Source organism: Carettochelys insculpta, chromosome 2 (assembly GCF_033958435.1).
Source record: "Carettochelys insculpta isolate YL-2023 chromosome 2, ASM3395843v1, whole genome shotgun sequence".
Classification (NCBI taxonomy): domain Eukaryota; kingdom Metazoa; phylum Chordata; order Testudines; family Carettochelyidae; genus Carettochelys; species Carettochelys insculpta.
This window is the reverse complement of record NC_134138.1, coordinates 253,165,018-253,184,899: the sequence shown is the minus strand read 5'-3', so window position 1 is coordinate 253,184,899 and position 19,882 is coordinate 253,165,018. Positions and strand designations below refer to the sequence as shown.

Genomic DNA, 19,882 nt, shown 5'->3' with positions numbered 1-19,882 from the left:
GACAAGATATTTATTAAGATCCTCGTCGTGCAACACACCTGTGAGAAGCCCCATGGAAGATACTGGGGTTCTCTGCAGGCATAGGTATAGGAGCAGGAAGTAAGAGCATGGGGACTGCTGCAGTACCCCCACTTTTTGTGTATCCTAGCTACATGCCCCTGCTGTCCAGGGTCCCAGTCTTCAGTCTTGCCTCCTGATGTCCTGGTTGGTTGGCCGCTGATTTCCAGGTGCTCTGCTGCTGTACCGGGGCTCCACTGGCCGCGCACAGCCAACTGTTGATCCTGGGGTTCCACCTGGCCTCTCATTCTGCTGCCTGTCCATTGGGCCTGGGATCCTGGTGGCTGGTCTGGGACCCAGGCCACCTGCCTACTAGCCCAAATGTAGGGTCCTGCTGGCTGGCTGCAGCTATAGAGGGAGGGTGAGGGGTGTGGAGAGGGGTAAGGGGAGGGCAATCCACCACTCCCACTCCAAAAACTGTTGCAACACCATTGGGCACAGAGGTTTTGTCAGTGTATAAGAGCCTGTGGGATGAAGCATCTCAGATTGTAGAGTGTTTTGGATAAAGACCGTCCTGTACTCTGTGTGTTTTTATAGCACCTAGTGTAATTGTAATTCAACTTTCTAGTGTGCACTCATCTTATATTGGTAATGTCCTTTTTTATACTTCTAAACCGAAGCACCAGTCCTGCAAAGACCTGTATGCATGCTTCACTTTAAGCATGTATGTGATTTATTTATTTCATTTTCTTCAGGTGCCAGTCCTGTGATTGGTTCTATGTTGGCAGATTTTGGTACCCACATGCAGCTTCTCTGAAGTGGGGGCAGAAGTCTGTCTGCACAGGGCCCTTTTCATAATTGGGGCCTACCTTGTAGATGTGACCACTTGATGAAGAGTTACAAAAATGATAGAGCACGTGGTGCCAAGAATGACACAGCTATTACAGGGTGATGATTGTTAGTACAGGAATGTACATATCTGCTTTTAAGATGCATATATTTTAAAATAATTGAAATGCTGGGTTCACATCTGTGGAAAAACTATCTATCTTTTTGTATCGAGTAGGAAAAGCTAGGAAATCAAATCTGTGATCATCTTGTCTGACTTTCTTTATAATGTACGTCATAATTTTTTCTTGCCCTGTGTTTCCTTTAAGTCCGTAAAGTCTGATTCATATAGAGCACATCATCTAGAAATACTTCTAATCTTGACGGCAAATCCACCATATCCCAGGTTAAATTCTTTCAGTGGCTAATTATTTTCACTTAAAATTTGTACCTTAATTCTAATCTCCATTCAGCCTCCAGGCATTAGATTTTTATGAATTTGTCCACTATCTCAAAGAGGTTTCTTCAGGCAGAAGTCTTCACTGTGCTGCTTCACCTGTACTTAGACTCTGGTCAAGTCACCCACTAATTTGCTCTTCTTCTTCGAGTGTCCCCGTGGGTGCTCCACAATAGGTGACGGGCTTGCCCGGCGCCGCAGATCGGATCTTCCAAGCAGTTTCTGCCAGACCGCGCATGCGCCGGCGCGCGCCGCTCCCTTGCGCGCTCCTGGCCACGTGCGCGATCCGGTCCCCGCCAGTTCCTCTTAACCGCCGTCGGCTGCAGACGGAATCCGACTAGGCTAAGGCCAAATAGCGTATTCAACGACTTTATCTGTTTTTCTTTCAAAGTTTTTTCAGATACTTAGGCTACTATGAGTTAGCCGGTTGTTATTTTGCAAAAAAAAAAAAACAAAAAAAAAACAAACAACAACAAACAAACTACGAGCGGGACAGCTTCAGCCAGTCCCAGTAACAAGCGCCGGAGGCCAGGAGCTACGGCCATCGGCCCTCCTGCTGAGGCAGGCCATCGGACGGGGAAAACAGCACAAAGAAGGTGCTAAGTACCCACTTAATAAAACTCAAAGACTCACCAACAATGTCCTCTTCAGGCTTTAAAAAATGTGAGTCCTGCCGAGAGGCGATGCCAGTGTCCGATGGGCACAGCCTATGCATAAGGTGCCTGGGGGAGTCCCATGTGGCACAAAAATGCGCCTTCTGTGCAAAAGTAACGACCAGAGCACGGAGAGACAGGGAGACGCGCATTAAAATGCTGCTTCTTGATAAGGCCCTCCAGCCAGATGTGCCGGAGCGGCCGCAGCAGGACGGACCCTCCGGGGCCCTTAAAAGGAAAGCTGCCTCCCTCACTCCATCAGCGCAGAAACGGAGGAAAGTCTCTCCAGCCCGATCCCTGCCGGCAGCAACAGTGAGCGGGACGGGAGGAGCACGCAGCCCCCAGCTGCAGCAACAGCTGATCGGCGGCGGCACGGAGAGCCACGTGCAAACGGCTCAGCCTCCGATGATCAGCCAGCCGCCCCGCACCGCAGACAGGGCGGCGGCTAAACAAGCGCCGGCACCGGCGGCACCGCAGGCAGCGGCACCGACCCCGGCGGAACCGGCAGTGCAGAGCGCGCAGGCACGTAGCCTGCAGGCGCAGAAGGACACCGCACGTGCGGCACCGCCTTCGAGCGTGCCTAGCACGGTTCCGACGGGGCCGGGATACCCCGTGCGTCAGGGGGCGGAGTCACCTCCTCCAGGGAGGGGGAAGGCTGCACACAAGAGGAGGCATTGCAGCCCCTCTCCGGACAGGGCTGTGGAGCTGCTTTCTCACAGCCCTCCGCTTACGTTGCAGACTCCAACCAGAAGGCAGGGTCCCCCCTAGCCTACCCGGAGCCCCTTCTCCATTTTTGCAACCAGCCTCACCCTGGATGGCACCACCTTCACCCTTCCTGGGGTTTGAACCACTGGACTATTATGCGAAGTCGCTCTCTCCAGTGTCTCGACGATCTCCCTCCCCCAGACGCAGAGGGTACACACCAAGGGAGTGGTCTAGGTCACCCTCCCAAGAACAGTGCCTATACTGCCATGGTCGCCCCTACCACGCGGGGTATACACACCATCGGCAATCTACTAGGGAAAGATCCCCACAAACTATCTTGTACCCCCGAGGGCAATCGCGACCGGGGACAGAGACTCAAGCATCTCAAGGGGGACTGGTCATGGAACCCCGAGATTTTCCCTCGCAAACCTCTAGCGAGAGGGTGTACCATCACCAGCAGGAACCGGAAGGGTCCAGAGAGATGTACCCCAGCGGTTCCTCACTCTCTTCCCCGGACGAGGCTACGGCCCTGGGGGACGTCCATCCTACGGACGATCTCAAACAGTTTCAGGAGCTGTTTAAGAGGGTGGCCTTCACGCAAGGCATCCAGACAGCAGAGGTGCAAGAGAAACACCATAAGCTCCTCAAAAATTTGAGACCTCCGGCCTCTTCCAGAGTAGCAATACCGCTTGATGAAGCGATCTTAGAGTCCGCCGCTACGATATGGCAGACCCCTGCAACTATTCCGCCTGTCCAAAAGAGAGCGGATAAGAAATACTTCGTGCCGGCGAAGGGCATGGAGTTCCTGTTTAGCCACCCACAGCCAAACTCCCTGGTGGTGGAGTCCTCGCAACAAAGATCAAAAACATCTCAATTTAAAACAGGGGGAACGGACAAAGATGCCAAGAAGCTAGAGCTGTTCGGCAGAAAGGTCTACTCCTCCTCCACTTTAACGTTGCGAATGGCAAATTACGCAGCGCACTTAGCGAACCATAATTTTGACAACTATTCCAGGTTAACTTCCCTCATGGACTCGCTTCCAGAGGACAAAAAGCCGGTCCTCAAGGCCATAGTGCAAGAAGGCTACGCGGCTGCGAGGATGGGAGTTCAGATTGCTTTGGACGTTGCGGACACGGCAGCACGTTCCACAGCAACCGCAGTGGTGATGCGAAGGGAGTCCTGGCTCCAGACCTCGGGTATACCGAGAGATCTGCAGGCGAAGATAGTTGACCTTCCCTTCGACTCGCAGAAGCTGTTTGCTCAATCAACTGACTCGGTCCTTCATTCCAGTAAAGATTCAAGAGCCACACTCAGGACCCTGGGGATTTATACCCCTCCATACACAAAGAAAAGGTACTACCCTCAGCAAAGGCGGTACCAGTACCAGCAACAGCGCCCCCAGTATCACAGGGGTTACGAGCTAGGGCGACATCAACAGCACCAGCAGTACAGAACTCCCAGGCGACGCTCACAACAGAGCCGGGCGTCCTCGGGGCGGGGCCAAAGGCCACAAGTTTGACATACAGATCCAGGGCTGCGCCATCACTACCATCGCACACGGTCATCCGAAGCAGCTATTTCACCATCGCCTCCGACCATTCTACGACCAGTGGCAAAGGATCACCACAGACAAATGGGTGCTGGAGATCATAGCCACGGGGTACGCTATCCCCTTCCAGTCGCTCCCACCGTCACGACCTCCACCCAAGCCCCACCTCCAGGAGGCCTCGCACGTAGCGAGGCTCAGGCAGGAGGTGGACCATCTCATGCTCATAGTGGCGGTGGAAAGAGTGCCGGAGCAACTGCACGGGAAAGGGTTCTACTCCAGGTATTTCCTCACAGAGAAAAAGACAGGAGGCTGGAGGCCCATCTTAGACCTTCGCGGCCTCAACAGGTACCTGCGCAAGCAACGTTTTCGGATGACCACGATCGCCTCCATCCTTACAGCTCTGGACGATGGAGACTGGTTCGCAGCCCTCGATTTACAAGACGCGTACTTCCACATAACCATCCATCCGGCTCACCGGCGATTCCTCCGGTTCATGGTGGGCAACGAACACTTCCAATACAAGGTCCTACCGTTTGGCCTCTCCTCGTCCCCCAGAGTCTTCACCAAGACCTTGGCAGTGGTGTCAGCCTACCTGCACGGACAGGGGGTATTCATTTTCCCGTATCTGGACGACTGCCTGCTCAAAGGGACCTCGAAAGGAGAGGTTCTGCGCATGATACGCGTCACAGCAAACATGTTCTCCTCACTTGGCCTGGTTATCAATCTGGCAAAATCACAAATAGACCCCACACAGGACATAGAGTTCATAGGGGCTCCCATAAACTCGGTTGCAGCGAGAGTATACCTACCAGAGGCTCGCTTTCGAGCCATCGGTTCCCTCGTGCAAGTCATCACCTTCAGCCCTACGGTGCCGGTCTTGACGTGCCTGCAGCTGCTGGGCCACATGGCAGCGGCGACGTTTGTAGTGGAGAACGCCAGGTTACACATGCGCAGCATGCAGTACTGGCTGGCGAGTGTATACAAACCGGCAGTACACACCGTTCACAAGGTGGTGTCGCCCACAGCCGGGGTGCGCAAATCCCTGCAATGGTGGGTAAACCCCAGGAACTTGCTAACAGGGGTGCCCTTCCACCAGCCGCAAATATCGGTTTTTCTCACTACAGATGCCTCCCTCATAGGGTGGGGAGCGCACATGTGCGAAGAGGTGACTCAAGGACTGTGGTCACCCACGGAACAGTCACTACACATCAACGTACTGGAGCTCAGAGCAGTGTTCAACGCCTGCAAACACTTTCGAGACCACATACAAGGCAAAGTCGTCGGGATCAGTACAGACAATACCTCCACCATGTTTTATATAAACAGGCAAGGAGGAGCTCGATCCCGTGCCTTATGCGTGGAAGCAATCCGCTTATGGAACTGGTGCATCGCCCACGATATAATTTTGAAAGCCTTATACTTGCCGGGTGCGCACAACGTGAAGGCAGACCAGCTGAGCAGGCGTTTTGCGCTCACACATGAGTGGCAGATCCGTCCCGATCTGCTACGGTCGATTTTCCACGCATGGGGTTTTCCCCAAATAGATCTGTTTGCCACTCAGCACAACAAGCAGTGCCCACGATTCTGCTCCAGGGCAGGACTGGGATGGGGGTCCCTGGGGGACGCGTTTGCGATCCCGTGGGGGGGCCCCCTGCTTTATGCGTTTCCTCCCACAGTGCTGATCCACAAAGTTTTGCAAAAAGCCGGGAGGGAAAGGGCCCGGATGATCCTGATAGTCCCAACGTGGGATCGCCAACAATGGTTCCCCCTACTCCTGCGCATATCGGACCGTCCACCGATGCCTCTTCCGGTGGCGCCGGATCTGCTCACGCAAGCCCAGGGGTCCGTAGTGCATCCGCACCCCCACAGCCTGCGACTGCAAGCGTGGTTAATCCATGGCTCAGCTCCCTAGAGAGCACATGCACAGTGGCAGTACAACATGTCCTAGAAAGTAGCAGGAGGACTTCCACTCGGAAGACCTACAAACAAAAATGGACTCGCTTCACGGCTTGGTGTTCTACCAAACAGCTGGCCCCCCTTTCGGTGCCTATACCTACAATTCTAGAGTATTTACTGGACCTCAAGAGAGGAGGACTCTCGCTATCCTCGTTAAAGGTCCACCTTGCCGCCATCTCGGCGTTCAGACATGAGGAGGAAGGGCACACGGTGTTCGCCCACCCTATGGTTACCAGGTTCCTCAAAGGGTTGATAAACCTGTATCCCCCTCGGAAACCGATTCCACCGTCGTGGAACTTGAACCTAGTGCTTACTACACTGATGGGACCACTGTTCGAGCCCTTGGCCACGGTTCCCTTCCGCCTCCTTAAAATTAAGACGACCTTTCTTCTCGCAATTACGTCAGCTCGTAGGGTGAGCGAGCTCGCGGCAGTCATGGCAACGCCACCCTGCACTGCTTTTTCCAAGGAGGCGGTAACCATACGACTGCATCCAGCCTTTGTCCCCAAAGTTTCTTCTGAGTTTCACATCAACGAACCTATTGTTCTACCCTCGTTTTGTATCCTGCATAAAAATGTGCTACGAGCTCAGAAAGACTCCTTTATCGGCCACTCCCAGGGCTCATTCCACCAGGGCGGTGGCGGCATCAACAGCCTTTTTCAAGGGCGTGCGTTAAAAGACATTTGCAGAGCGGCGACCTGGTCGTCCTACGACACCTTCGCCAAACATTACGCCCTTCACAGGGTATTCCAAGAGGATACCCGTCTCTCTGCAGCGGTCCTCTCGGGGACAAGCTGCACATAATCCGATTACCCACCTCCTATCTTGGGTTACTGCTGGGTAGTCACCTATTGTGGAGCACCCACGGGGACACTCGAAGAAGAAAGAGAAGTTACTCACCGTAGTAACGGTGGTTCTTCGAGATGTGTCCCCGTGGGTGCTCCACTACCCGCCCATCCTCCCCGCTTCGGATCTCTGTTAGTGTTTTGCAGGGGCACCCGAGGCGGTTGGTCGAGGAACTGGCGGGGACCGGATCGTGCACATGGCCAGGAGCATGCAAGGGAGCGGCGCGCGCCGGCGCATGCGCGGTCCGGCAGAAACTGCTTGGAAGATCCGATCTGCGGTGCCGGGCAAGCCCGTCACCTATTGTGGAGCACCCACGGGGACACATCTCGAAGAACCACCGTTACTACGGTGAGTAACTTCTCTTTAGATAACCTGCCTAGACCGAACTAAATGCAGCCTGCGTAGGGAAAAGGGCAGTGCTTTTTATAGAAGACTAGACTAGAGGTGTCCAGTATGTGGCCCACAGAACAGAATCTGTCCTATGGAGCCTTTTTATGTGGCCTGCTGAGCTGGCAGTGGCACTGTTTTCAAAAGGCATCTGGGTGGCTCCAAGCTGCATGTGGCTCATTAAAAAGCCACTTGGGGCTCCGACCACCTATGCGTCCTCCAGCTCTCATACAGGGTGGTAGAGGCAGTTCCCAACATGCTACCGAGATGTGCATAGAGGGGAGCTGGCAGGGGTCGCGGGGGTGAACGCAGCCCTAGAACGAGGGAAAGGAGCAGCTCCACTGAAGGCATCAAGCTGCTGAATGCTCTGCTGAACAGCATTGTGCAGCCTGCCTACTACAGCCAGGCTGGCATCACTGAGGACCTGCTGTGGAGCCAGTTCTACGCTACTCCGAGGCAGTACTGCAGGACTCCTGTGCCCCGCTCACCGAGATGAGCAGCGTCCTCAAGGTGGCAGTGCCCAGATGGACAGACAGATGACAGATGGACTGGATGGGCTGTTGGGGCGGTGAGGAGCTGTTGGGCTAAACAAATGGACTGGCTGGGCTGGAGGGGGTGTGGGGAGTTGTTGGGACAGATGGACAGGCTGAGCTGGAGAGGCAGTGGGGCACTTGAGACAGACACACAGAGAAGCTGGGGTAGAGGGGTACATGAGGGAATTGGGTTTAAGGCTGGGAAGCTTTGGGGCTGTGGGGGGTTTAAGGCTGGGTGTGGGTTGGGGTCGTGGGAGGGTTTACGCTGTGGGCAATTTGGGGCTGGAGGTGAATGGGTGGTGGTTTGGGACTATTTCATGTTTGTCCCTTGGAACATGTAAAAAATTTATTGTGTGGCCCCTGATGAAGGAAGGTTGGACACCCCTGGGCTAGGGCCTGATCCTCTATTTAAGTCCATGTGGGTGAAGCCCCAACATCAATATTTAGGCTGTAGATGGGCACAATCATAGAACCATAGATTCTTCTTCGAGTGTCCCCGTGGGTGCTCCACATTAGGTGTCGGGCTCGCCCGGCGCCGCAGATCGGATCTTCCAAGCAGTTTCTGCCGGACTGTGCGTGCGCCGGTGCGCGCCACTCCCCCGCGCGCTCCCGGCCACGTGCGCGATCCGGTCCCTGCCAGTTCCTCTTAACCGCCGTCGGCTGCAGATGGAATCCGAACTAGGCTAAGGCCAAGTAGCGTATTCAATGACTTTAACTGTTTTTTCTTTAAAGTTTTTCAAGTAGTTAGGCTACTGCAAGTTAGCTGGTTGTTATTTTTCAAAAAAAAACAACAAAAAACAACAAACAAACTACAAGCGGGACAGCTTCAATCCAGTCCCAGTAACAAGCGCCGGAGGCCAGGAGCATAGGGCCATCAGCCCTCCTGCTGCAGCAGGCCATCAGAAGGGGAAAATAGCACAGAGAAGGTGCTAAGTGCCCGTTTAACAACTGAAAGACTCACCAACAATGTCCTCTTCAGGATTTAAAAAATGTGAGTCCTCCTGAGAGGTGATGCCAGCGTCTGATGGGCACAGTCTATGCATAAGGTGCCTTGGGGAGTCCCATGTTGCACAGAAATGCTCCTTCTGTGCTAAATTAACAGCCAGAGCAAGGAGAGACAGGGAGATGCAGCTTAAAATGCTGCTTTTCGACAAGGCCCTCCAGCCAGACGTGCCGGAGCGGCCGCAGCAGGAGGGACCCTCTGGGGCCCATAAAAGAAAAGCTGCCTCCCTCACCCCATCAGCGCAAAAACGGAGGAAAGTCTCCCCAGCCCGATCCCTGCTGGCAACAATAGCGAGCGGGACGGGAGGAGCGAGCAGCCCCCAGCTGCAGCAACAGCTGATCGGCGGCGGCACGAAGAGCCATGTGGAAGCGGCTCAGCCTCCAATAATCAGCCAGCCGCCCCGCACTGCAGGCAGGGCGGTGGCTAAACAAGCGCCGGTACCGGCGGCACCGCAGGCAGCGGCACCGACCCCCGGGGAACCGGCGGTGCAGAGCGCGCAGGCACGCAGCCTGCAGGCACCGGAGGACACCACACGTGCGGCACCGCCCTCGAGCGTGCCAAGCTCGGTGCGGACGGGGCCGGGATCCCCTGTACGTCAGGGGGCGGAGTTACCTCCTCAAGGGAGGGGGAAGGCTGCACACAAGAGGAGGCATTGCAGCCCCTCTCTGCACAGGGCTATTTAGTTGCTTTCTCACAGCCCTCCGCTTATGTTGCAGACTCCAACCAGAAGGCAGGGGTCCCCCCTAGCCTACCCGGAGCCCCCTTCCCAATTTTTGCAACCAGCCTCACCCTGGCTGGGACCACCTTCACCCTTCCTGGGGTTTGAACCGCTGGACTATTATGCAAAATCGCTCTCTCCAGTGTCTGGACGATCTCCCTCCCCCAGACGCAGAGGGTATGCACCAAGGGAGTGGTCTAGGTCACCTTCCCAAGAACAGTGCCTATACTGCCATGGTCGCCCCTACCACGCGGGGCATAGACACCATCGGCAATCTACTAGGGAAAGATCCCCACAGACGATCTCGTACCCCCGAGGGCAATTGCGACCGGGGACAGAGACTCAAGCATCTCAGGGGGGACTGGTTATGGAACCCCGAGATTTTCCCTCACAAACCTCTAGTGAGAGGGTGTACCATCACCAGCAGGAACCGGAAGGGTCCAGAGAGACGTACCCCAGCGGTTCCTCGCTCTCCTCCCCGGATGAGGCTACGGCCCCGGGGGACATCGATCCTCCGGACGATCTCAAACAGTTCCAAGAGCTGTTTTACGAGGGTGGCCTTCACGCAAGGCATCCAGACAGCAAAGGTGCAAGAGAAACACCATAAGCTCCTCAAAAATCTGAGACCTCCGGCCTCCTCCAAAATAGCAATACCGCTTGATGACGCAATCTTGGAGTCTGCCACTATGATATGGCAGACTCCTGCGACTATTCCGCCTGTCCACAAGAGAGCGGAAAAAAACCCAAAAACTTTGTGCCGACAACGGGCACGGAGTTCCTGTTCAGCCGCCCACAACCAAATTCCTTGGTGGTGGAGTCGTCGCAACGTGGGGGAACAGACAAACATGCCAAAAAGCTAGAGCTGTTGGGCAGAAAGGTCTACTCCTCCTCCACTCTACTGTTGCGAATGGCAAATTATGCAGCGCATCTAGCGAACCATAATTTCGACAACCACATTAGGTTAACCTCCCTCATGGACTCGCTTCCAGAGGGCAAGAAACCAGTGCTCAAGGCCATCATGCAAGAAGGTTACGCGGCCTCGAGGACGGGAGTTCAGATCGCCCTGGATGTTGCGGACACAGCAGCACGCTCCACAGCTATGGCAGTGGTGATGCGAAGGGAGTCCTGGCTCCAGACTCCGGGTATACCGAGGGCCTGCAGACAGAGATAGTTGATCTTCCCTTCGACTCGCAGAAGCTGTTTGCTGAATTAACTGACTCGGTCCTTCATTCCAGTAAAGATTTAAGAGCCACACTTAGGACCCTGGGGATTTATACCCCTCCATACAGAAAGAAAAAGTACTACCCTCAACAAAGACGGTACCAGTACCAGCAACAGCGTCCCCAGTACCACAGGGGTTACGAGCAAGGGCGACATCAACAGCACCAGCAGTACAGAACTCCCAGGCGACGTTCCCAACAGAGCCGTGCATCCTCGGGGCAGGGCCAAAGGCCACAAGTTTGACACACAGATCCAGGGCTGCGCCATCACTACCATCGCAAGGTCATCCGAAGCGGTTATTCCACCATCGCCTCCCACCATTCTATAACCAGTGGCAAAGGATCACCAGAGACAAATGGGTGCTGGAGATCATAGCCACGGGGTACGCCATCCCCTTCCAGTCGCTCCCACCGCCATGACCTCAACCCAGGCCTCACCTCCAGGAGGCCTCCCACGTAGCGAGGCTCAAGCAGGAGGTAGACCATCTCATGCTCATAGGGGCAGTGGAAAGAGTGCCGGAGCAACTGCAAGGGAGAGGGTTCTACTCGAGGTACTTCCTCACGGGGAAAAAGACAGGAGGCGGGAGGTCCATCTTAGATTTTCGAGGCCTCAACCGGTACCTGCGCAAGCAACGCTTTCGGATGATCACAATCGCCTCCATCCTTACGGCACTAGACGATGGAGATTGGTTCGCAGCCCTCGACTTATAAGACACGTATTTTCACATAACTATTCATCCGGCTCACCTACGATTCCTCTGGTTTTTCATGGTAGGCAAAGAACATTTTCAATACAAGGTCCTACCGTTTGGCCTCTCCTCGGCCCCCAGAGTCTTCACCAAGCCCTTGGCAGTGGTGTCAGCCTACCTGCACAGACAGGGGGTATTTATATTCCAGTATCCGGATGACTGCCTACTCAAAGGGGCCTCGAAGGAGGAGGTACTACGCATGATATGCGTCACAGCAGGCACGTTCTCTTCGCTCGGCCTGGTTATCAATCTGACAAAATCAAAGATAGACCCCACACAGGACATAGAGTTCGTAGGGGCACGCATAAATTCTATTACAGCGAGGGCATATCTACCAGAGACTCGCTTTCGGGCCGTCGGCTCGCTCGTGCAAGTCTTCACCTTCAGCCCTACGGTGCCGGTTCTGACGTGCTTACAGCTGCTGGGCCACATGGCAGCCGCGACGTTCGTAGAACAGAACGCCAGGTTACACATGCGCAGCATGCAGCACTGGCTGGCGAGCGTATACAAACCGGCAGCACACACTGTTCACAGGGTGGCGTCGCCCACAACAGAGGTGCGCAAATCCCTGCAATGGTGGGTAAACCCCGAGAACCTGCTAACAGGGGTACCCTTCCACCAACCACACATATTGGTTTTTCTTACTACAGATGCCTCCCTCATAGGGTGGGGAGCACACGTGCGAAGAGGTGACGCAAGGGCTGTGGTCCTCCACGGAGCAGTCACTGCACACAAATATACTGGAGCTCAGAGCAGTGTTCAACGCCTGCAGACACTTTCGAGACCATATAAAAGGCAAAGTCGTCAGGATCAGTACAGACAATACCTCCACCATGTTTTATATAAATCGGCAAGGAGGAGCTCGGTCCCGTGCCTTATGTGCAGAAGCAGTCCGGTTGTGGAACTGCTGCATCGCCAACAATATAACCTTGAAAGCCTCGTACTTACCAGGCGCTCACAATGTGAAGGCAGACCAGCTGAGCAAGCGTTTCGCACTCACGCACGAGTGGCAGATCCGTCCCGATCTGCTGCAACCGATTTTTCACGCATGGGGTTTTTCCCCCGATAGACCTGTTTGCTACTCAGCACAACAAGAAGTGCCCACGATTCTGCTCCAGGGCAGGACTGGGACGGGGGTCCCTGAGGGACGCCTTCGCGATCTCATGGAGGGACCCCCTGCTTTACGCTTTCCCTCCCACAGCGCTCATCCACAAAGTGTTGCAGAAAGCCAGGAGGGAAGGAGCCTGAATGATCCCGATAGTCCCAACGTGGGATCGACAGCAATGGTTCCCCCTACTCCTGCGCATGTCGGACCGGCCACTGATGCCCCTTCTGGTGGCGCCGGATCTGCTCACGCAAGCCCAGGGGTCCATAGTGCATCCACACCCCCAAGGCCTGCAACTACAAACGTGGTTAATCCATGGCTCAGCTCCCTAGAGAGCACATGTACGGAGGAAGTGCAGCAAATCCTAGAAAGTAGCAGGAGGACTTCCACCAGGATGACCTACAGGCAGAAATGAACTCGCTTTACGGCATGGTGTTCTACCAAACAGCTAGTCCCCCTTTCGGTGCCTATGGCTGTGATATTAGAGTATTTACTGGACCTCAAGAGAGGAGGACTCTCACTATCCTTGTTTAAGGTCCACCTTGCCCCCATTTTGGCGTTCAGACACGAAGAGGAAGGGCACACGGTGTTCGCCCATCCCATGGTTACCAGGTTCCTCAAAGGGTTGGTAAACCTATACCCCCCTCAGAAACCGCTTCCACCTTCGTGGAACTTGGACCTGGTGCTTAATGCGAAAAGGGGACCACCGTTCGAGCCTTTGGCCACGGTTTCCCTCTGCCTCCTTATGATAAAGACGACCTTTCTTCTCGCAATCACGTCAGCTCGCAGGGTGAGCGAGCTTGCGGCAGTTATGGCAATGCCACCCTGCGCTGTTTTTTCCAAGGAGGCGGTAACCATACGGCTGCACCCAGCCTTTGTTCCTAAAGTTTCTTTCTGAGTTTCATACTAACGAACCTATTGTTTACCCTCGTTTTATCCAAAGCGTCATAACTCTAACAAAGAGGCGTGCCTACATCTCCTGGACGTGAGGAGGCGCAAGCTTTCTATATAGACAGGACCAAGTCCTTCCGGAGAACGGATAGACTCCTAGTCTCTGTCGCTCCCAAATCAAAAGGAGAATGTCTCTCTTCGCAGAGAATCTCTAAGCACATCGTATCTTGCATAAAACTGTGCTACAAACTCGAAAAGACTCCTTTACTGGCCATGCCCAGGGCTCATTCCACTAGGGCAGTGGCAGCATCAACAGCCTTTTTTCAAGGGCGTTGCGCTAAAAGACATTTGCAGAGTGGCGACCTGGTCATCCTGTGACACCTTCGCCAAACATTACGCCCTTCACAGGGTATTCCAAGAGGATACCCGTCTCTCGGCAGCGGTCCTCTCGGGGACAAGCTGCACATAATCCGATTACCCACCTCCTATCTTGGGTTACTGCTGGGTAGTCACCTAATGTGGAGCACCCACGGGGACACTCGAAGAAGAAAGAAAGGTTACTCACCGTAGTAACGGTGGTTCTTCGAGATGTGTCCCCGTGGGTGCTCCACTACCCGCCCATGCTCCCCGCTCCGGATCTTTGTTTAGTGTTTTGCAGGAGCATCCGAGGCGGTTGGTCAAGGAACTGGCGGGGACCGGATCGCGCACGTGGTCGGGAGCGCGCGGGGGAGTGGCGCGCACCGGCGCATGCGCGGTCCGGCAGAAACTGCTTGGAAGATCCGATCTGCGGCGCCGGGCGAGCCCGACACCTAATGTGGAGCACCCATGGGGACACATCTCGAAGAACCACCGTTACTACGGTGAGTAACCTTTCTATTCTAGGGCTGGAAGGGACCTGAGGAGGTCATCTAGTCCAGCTCCCTACCCCAAGCAGGATCAATCCTAACTAAATCATCCTAGGCAGGATCAAGTCAAGCCAATGGAGAATCCTCCACCTGTCTCGGTTATGCATTCCAGTGCTTCACCACCCTCCTGGTGAAATAGTTTTTCCTAATATCTAAACTACACCTCTCCCCCTGTAACTTCAGACCATTACTCCTTATTCTGCCATCTGTCACTACTGTGAACAGTCTTCCTCCATCCTCTTTAGAGCTCCCTTTCAGGAAGTCGAAGGCTGCTATTAAATTGCCCCTCGGTCTTCTCTTCTGCAAACTAAATAAGTGCAAATCCCTCAGCCTCTCTCAGCTGGCTCAATTGCAGGTTCAGGTATGTAAATGAGGAGGTAAGCTGACTTTGAGTGATTAATTTGGGGGGTGGGGAAACTATGTTTGGGAGTTTTAAGGGGTGTTATTCCCATTGTTGTTTATGATGCCGCTCTCTGATTTTAGACCAAGGCCTTGAATATTTATTTCCATGGGCTGGTTTGGGGTTTGTATACAGATACATGTTTTTTTGGTATAGTTTGTTTTTTATTTTCAGAATAAAATGGGTTTCTCTTATATCTAAAAATCCAGAACGCTCCTTTTTTTCCCCCTGAGACTGTCGCCTTCTAGAAAAGACTCATACCCAACAGAAGACTGTGGGTTTTTTTTATTTATAGCAATACCTAGAAGACTCTCTCATAGACCAGGACCTCATTGTGCTATGCACTGACCTAAGATGGCTCTGGCTTTATAGAGCGTATAGTCTAAGGCAGAGGTCCCCAAGCTGTGTGGTACACCCTGCTGGAGAAACTCAGAGGAATATTTGGGCACCACCGGCTTCAGCACAGCTCCACATCCAGCTGCAGGCTCCCACTGTGGCCCAGCTGCAGTTCTGTTCTCAGCCCCTGGCTTCTGGTCTGCATTGCAGCCCAGCTGCAGCTCTGCTTTTGCATCTCGCCTCAGCCCTTGGCTGCAGCAGTGTTCCCATCTGTGGTCTTGGCATCAGACTTGCCCCAAGGTGCAGCGAGTAAGGTGTAAGGTGGCCGTATCTCCCTGTCCTGGTGTGCCCACGCTTCTTGCCCAGACCCCTGGGGAAGTGGTGGCTGCAGGTGTGCCCCAGTCAGAGCTTGAGCAGGTGTGTGTCCTTGTGCTGGGAACCAGATCAAAGTGTAGACTTCTCTGTGACACCTCAGGATTAGGTACTAGTTCTATGACGCTACTTGTAGCAAAACTCCTGGGGCAGTGTTTTCACTTCCTTGTGTTTCGAAACATCTCCATTTTATCCCTATTTTGGTTGTGCAAGGTGTAGCCAGGGAAAGTGGCATCTGTTTTTTTCACTCAACTCAATTGACTGCAATTGCCTTTTTGTGGAAAGCATCTAATACATTAACAGGTGCTACTGCTCCACAAATTATAATAAAACACTCTTAAATTTAGTGGCTAAGAGAGGATACTTAGGTCCCTGGGTTTTCGTAGCAGCCACTTGTAGTATGTATGACAGGTCAGAAACGTGGGTCTCATTTACAGTCTATGCTAACTCCAGAGATACTTTTAATAAATATTCCGGTTTCACATCGCACATTTATTTTAAAATGATTGAGGCATTCAGGTACCATGGTTTGAAGCATAATATAAATACAAAGGTAAGGCTCAAAGCATCTCGCTGGCCCATAGGTCCTCAAGGATTCATAGACTTTGTATTGCATAGCAGAGTTCCAAGGGCATGTTTTAATAATTTGTATTAAGTGTTTAGTCTCTAACATCTTAACATGTTCATGTTCTTGATTACAAAATAGTTTCTGGTTCTGTTAATGGCTTAATGATCCCATGTGAAAGAACTCTGTGTAAGCTTGTAAGCGACTTGATGTCACCGACAAAAGTTGGTCCAGTATGACCCACCTCATGTTTGTAATGATTGTGATATTTTCTTCCAAACATGGACCTTGGATGTTAGTGTTTTGGTTTGGAAAGATAAATCTTAAAACATGATCTCATTGGGAGACATGGGATGGGTGTTTTCCCAACTTAGTGCCTCTGGGTAGACCCTCCCCACAGACTTGGTTAGATGGATATCTCTCCTGTCTACATTGCTACAGCCATAAAGCTCATTATTACAGCTGTATACAACCTACTCTTACTTAGACCATTAAGTTTTCTCACTATTTCAATGCAATGATTTGTTCAGGTTCATACAGATTCTCAGCACTTACTGCTGCACTAGTGAATCTCTGTTGCAATCAGGAAAATGAAAATCTGGAACTGCTTAGGCTTGAATTGGGTAATGGGAGTTCAGAGAAATTGAACAGATTTAATTTTCTTCTGTCATGCGTAACAGTATACACCAGTGTTTCTCAACCTTTTTATTTTTTATAAAGTACCCCTTTTAAAAAAAAAAAGTACCCTCATTACCCACAATTTCCAGACATGCAACTTTTTTCTATCATTTAAACACGTTTGTTTAAACAACCTAATTGTAACAGGTTGGTTGGACGAAATTGCCTATAGGCAATAAACTTGCCATCATGCTGATGATTGTGCAAAGAGGATAAATTAAATATTAGATCAACATAAAATGAGTCCAATTTTTTTATTCATACTTATGTATGTATTTTATGAAAACATCAATGAACAGGGATCAATAAAATTACAAGAAAAATTTATTATTAATTTAATGTGAAACTTCAGCTTGCTTGGATGAAATCAGATGTTCAAACCTACATTTCAAACTGCTGAGGGCCACAGGTACAGTTACCACAGTTTGGGGTACGTTCCTCCAAATCTGCAGTTTTATTTTTTGTTTTCACAAGGAATCAGTCCATTTTAAACCCTTTCAGTTTTAATTATAAATACTAAATTAAAATTGTACAAATAGCAATTTTATCACTTCAGATGACAAGCATAATATTCCAGAGCCAGGCACAGCAGCTTCCCACTGTAACCCATTCCCTCTCCCCTCCTCCAGAGCCAGGCACCCTCAGGCTGTCCCCCTTGCCCCCCTCCCCCCCCCCCAATGCATTGCTGGCAATTCACCAGAGCTGCTGCTGTTGCTGCTGCCGCCGCCATTGCTGTTGCCACACACTTCTCCCTCCACGCGCCTCCGGACTTCTTTTGCATACCCTGTGGGTATTCTACCATGCTCTGAGAAACACTGGTATACAGAGTAATTGAAAGCATTTATCTAAGCTTTAAAGAAAGCAGAACTGAAGCTTGTGCTCTGTTAGACCGGTATGCTAAAGAGGGAGATGTTATTTTTCCTGGGTTTGGGCAGACTGTCAAATTGAACACTGAAGACTACTGGGCTTCAAAATAGGGTTTTCTCAAACTCTAGTGCACAATCGTTTTCTTCTGTTATACCCTAGGGGCTTCAGTGTCTCACATGGGCTTTCTAGCAGCAAGCAAAAGATGAATACCTTATTTTGCTTTGCTCACGGGATACAGATGTGATAATAGATACCACTGCTAATGTGTGTCATCCTAATATAATGTAGAGGGGTTTTAGATCTTTTTGTGACACATATGAGCACGAATATGGGGCTGGCTCTTATTAAAGATGGTGTTTCCAGAGGAATGGATTTATAGCAATTAACTTCCAAAATTAAAAACAACATTTTAGATTTTTTTTTTAAATAACTTCCTCCTCTTGCTTTTAGCTTGGCTAGTAAGAGCAGATTAGTCAATTTTCATTTTGGTTTCACGTTCAGGTTCCTAGTATGGTGTTGAAACACTTGAGTTGCAAATACTACAGGAAAATATTTGTTGACATGTTTTTAGTTATTTCCTGCATTTTAATCATTTTTAAAATTTTAGTCTTAAATTTAAAAAAAAGTCGTATTTTTAACAAACTTAAGTTCCGACGAGACTTCATCCAGGAGTGTTGTTTCATTGTATTTCTGGTTTTTTTTCCAGAAGCCAGCTCTAATTACTCTTCAACTGAGCAAGACTTTGGACATTCTGCCCAGGAAAGAATATCCAAGTTGGCCAGTGTAGAACCTTAATGTCAAATATACATTTGGGGATTTGAATGGCTGTTTCCTGTTTCAGCCACACGAGACTTGAGTATTTTAACGGTGTTGCCGAATAAACTTGCCTGTCTGTAATCCCATTTATGTTTCTTTATGGAGTTCCACTATTTCCTCATAAGTATTGGTGTGGAAATTTGCCATTTTCCCCCTTTTCAGTACCCATGGCAAAAATAGGGAGCCATAAAGCTCAGAGAGTGGATTGTTCATATGGATTTTCTTTTCAGTTTTAAATTTTGAGATTAGTTTTCAGATTTTCCAGGCCAGGTCTCCACTTCCAGCTTGGAAATGGTTGTGGATCAATGTGATGGTTTTGCTATAGATAAGGCATTTAGAGGGCAGTGTCTGTGCTACTTGGTAGGCTAGGATATTGACAACTTAGTATTGTTATTCAAAAACTAATGTTGCAAGCTTCTTTAGGATTTTGTCCAAATATGGTTTAAATCAAATTGTAGCACTGCCTGCCCAAACTCACACTGAGAAATTAAAGAACATAAGCGATGAGTCATCATGAAAGAAACCAAGCCCGGGATATGGCTTACAGTACACCTTAGTGTATACATAGTAGCATTGCTACAGAAAGTCAATAATAATTCAAATAATAAATCACTCCACAGCAGTACTGTATGCATGGGTCAGACTGCACTTGTGAGTAAATTGTCAAACCCAGAGTCTGGAGCAGGAGAGTTTCAGTGTGGGTAAGTCACATACTGGTCGAGTATGTTGAACTAGAGAGCCTTCTTCCAGCCTGGAATGTTACCAGAGTTGGGTGCTGGAGGGAGGGGAACTGGTTTTAAGGGTGAGTTTGAAGAATCCAGAGAGGTCTGATTGGACTGAGCAGAGAGACGGGAAATCTTGAACGGTTCAAGTAAATGCTTTTTTTTTTTTTTTTTTTTTTTTTTTAAGAATTTTGGCAAGCTATTGTTCGTGCTGATGTCCAAGTCTGTGCTGTAGTGTCACTGTTTAACCCCGCTGATATTTAACTTTGTGTTTTTATGTTGCGTACTTGATACTAAAAGTGATTCTAAGAAATGTACAAAGAGAACTTGGAGTAATGGTGCTCATGATATGAGATAGACAAGGTGGGTCCAGCCTTTTATTGGTCCAGCTTCTGTTGGTGCAAGAGAAAAGCTGTTGAGCTCTTCCTCAGGTCAGTGTGACACTTGAAAGCTTGTCACTTTCACCAACATAAGCTGGTAAAAAAATTACCTCACACGCACTTCATACCAAGCACAACTTGAACAACTGTGACCAGGTACTGAAATTTCTAAATAGCAGTGTCTGTTAAAAAATAGTTTGCGATATTTATATAGTGCAGTTTCTTCTGATAAACTGTGGTGGCA

At 50.9% G+C, this 19,882-nt stretch overlaps 1 protein-coding gene and 1 long non-coding RNA gene across 8 annotated transcripts in view; both read left to right on the top strand.

Annotated features, from left to right (window-relative positions):
* PARD3 (par-3 family cell polarity regulator) overlaps nt 1–19,882 on the top strand; it is a 735,311-nt gene that overhangs the window by 31,498 nt on the left and 683,931 nt on the right. The window lies entirely within an intron of this gene.
* On the top strand, nt 7,860–18,480 carry LOC142008989 (uncharacterized). Its single transcript, XR_012644297.1, has 3 exons — nt 7,860–7,946; nt 14,748–14,863; nt 18,427–18,480. It is a non-coding gene; the product is annotated as an uncharacterized LOC142008989 (long non-coding RNA).